The following is a 2,243-nucleotide window of genomic DNA, read 5'->3' on the forward strand; positions in this document are numbered from 1 at the left end:
CTATCAAGCCTCTGCAACTGATCCAGAATGCAGCAGCGAGAGTGGTCTTCAATGAGCCAAAAAAAGCTCACGTTACTCCTCTCCTCATCAGGTTACACTGGCTACCAGTAGCCGCTTGCATCAAATTCAAGGTACTGATGCTTGCCTACAAGACCACCACTGGTGCTGCACCAATATACCTAAACTCGCTAGTTCAAACTTATGCACCCTCCAGAAGCTTGCGTTCTGCCAGTGAACGGCGCCTTGTGGTGCCATCCCAAAGAGGCACAACATCACTCTCACGGACCTTTTCCTGGACTGTGCCTGGCTGGTGGAATGACCTCCCGATCTCAATTCGAACAGCTGAGTCTTTAGCCATTTTCAAAAAACATCTAAAGACACATCTTTTTCGCCAGCACCTGACCAACTAATACTAGCACTTACCGAGTCTTTAGCCATTTTCAAAAAAACATCTAAAGACACATCTTTTTCACCAGCACCTGACCAACTAATACTAGCACTTACCTATTCTAATCTGTTCTATTCAATTCTATTATTTAAAAATAAAAAAAATAATAAAAAAACCTAGCTACGTGTACTGTGCTAGACTAACTGAGTCTTGTCATGGCACTTGTATACTGTTGTTCTCTCGTTGGTCTGATTGCTTCTATTGTTCTCATTTGTAAGTCGCTTTGGATAAAAGTGTCTGCTAAATGATTAAATGTAAATGGAGCTCATACTGCTGTCTTGTATGTTGAGGGTCTGATCTTCTGTCTGCAAACACGACGTGACACAAGGGTAAGTCAATATAACAGCAGGTTTATTGAAGACTGAGACAGGTGCAGACAAGACATAGACGTGCAGGTAAGTATCCAGGTAACTGAAAGGGATGGGTAGCTTAACTGGGTGAAGTAATGTCCTTTCCTTTCTTTCAGGAGGAATGCCAGGAACCTAGGATCGGTGGAGTACTTGGAGGTGATTAAACAGAGCGGTGCGTTAGATAAGCTATGCTAAGCAACTGCGAGACCAGACAATGAGAGAGTGGAGTGAGCTTGTCTTTGTAGGGAGCTTGATTGGCAGCGACAGGTGAGGAGGATCCACTGATGGATTTTAGGTGTGAGTGATTGGCAAGGGAGTGCAGGTGAGTGGCAAGAGGGATGCTGGGAAATGCAGTGCAGAGGGGTCTCAACTGGTGACTGTGACACAATGTTGCATGTAAATCTAATTCTTGATAAACTGGATGGATTTTGTTCTGTGAACGTGTAGTGAAGATTTCAAGTTGTGAAGATTTCACATAGGTTTTGGATTAAGCATAGGCTACCTTTTCAGAGCATAAATCTAAATGCATTCAATATTTAGTTTGATTTCATATCTCAGTTGTAGTATATTGTCTGTTTCAGGGGGAATATCAGCCTGTGTGAAGAATGTCCAAATATATGAGCGCATGCACCACAGGAGATGATTATGCCAATGATGTTGTCGCCAGAGCCCAGTGGTTTAAAAGCAAGGGTTGTCATGTATTTTGTATGAGTGTGCTACCCATACCTGTGTGATGTCATCAGCAGTCCATTCCAGTCAGTGTTGCCAGACGTATGATAATTATCGTATTTGTACCATAATTTTGACCTCTGTACGATGTACGATCAATAATACCATAATGTACGATAATTTCAGAATTTTGTGACACCAAATGATAGTCGTTGTAATCATAGGGCTTCTATAATATTACTCCTTGATCTAGCTGTGTGGGTCGTACTGTACATGCACCTTCATGATTGTGAGGAGACTTGAATGTGTTGTCTTTCATCTCATCTCACACCTTCTCGACCAATCATCGTGGAGAATGACTCTCTCTCCCGAGTACAAGTTAATGTTCCTGCCGCACTTAGGTCAGTTTTTTTTTTTCAAAGCTGAGGTCGATAGTTTAGCAATAAAGTATTGAAAATGAGTGCTGAAAAGGATAAATAGCTGTAACATCTAGATAAATAGCTGTATTCTGACCGTTTGACACGTGTACGATAATTTTCTTCCAAATACGATAATTTTGAATTTCTGGTACGATACTTGGACATTTCCAATCTGGCAACACTGATTCCAGTAAAGAAATTGAACCAAAACCACTAGAAGGCAAGCCTGCAACCTTTAGCCAAAAAAGTATAACGGCTAATGCTAACGCTTCTGCATGTAGGAAAGGAGACCAGAGGCCGTTTTTTTTTTTTTTTTTTTTTTTATTGGATGTAGATAAAATTAAATTTTTTTAATAA

This window comes from Sinocyclocheilus rhinocerous, unplaced genomic scaffold (assembly GCF_001515625.1).
Source record: "Sinocyclocheilus rhinocerous isolate Xijiao unplaced genomic scaffold, SAMN03320098_v1.1 scaffold70, whole genome shotgun sequence".
NCBI lineage: Eukaryota > Metazoa > Chordata > Actinopteri > Cypriniformes > Cyprinidae > Sinocyclocheilus > Sinocyclocheilus rhinocerous.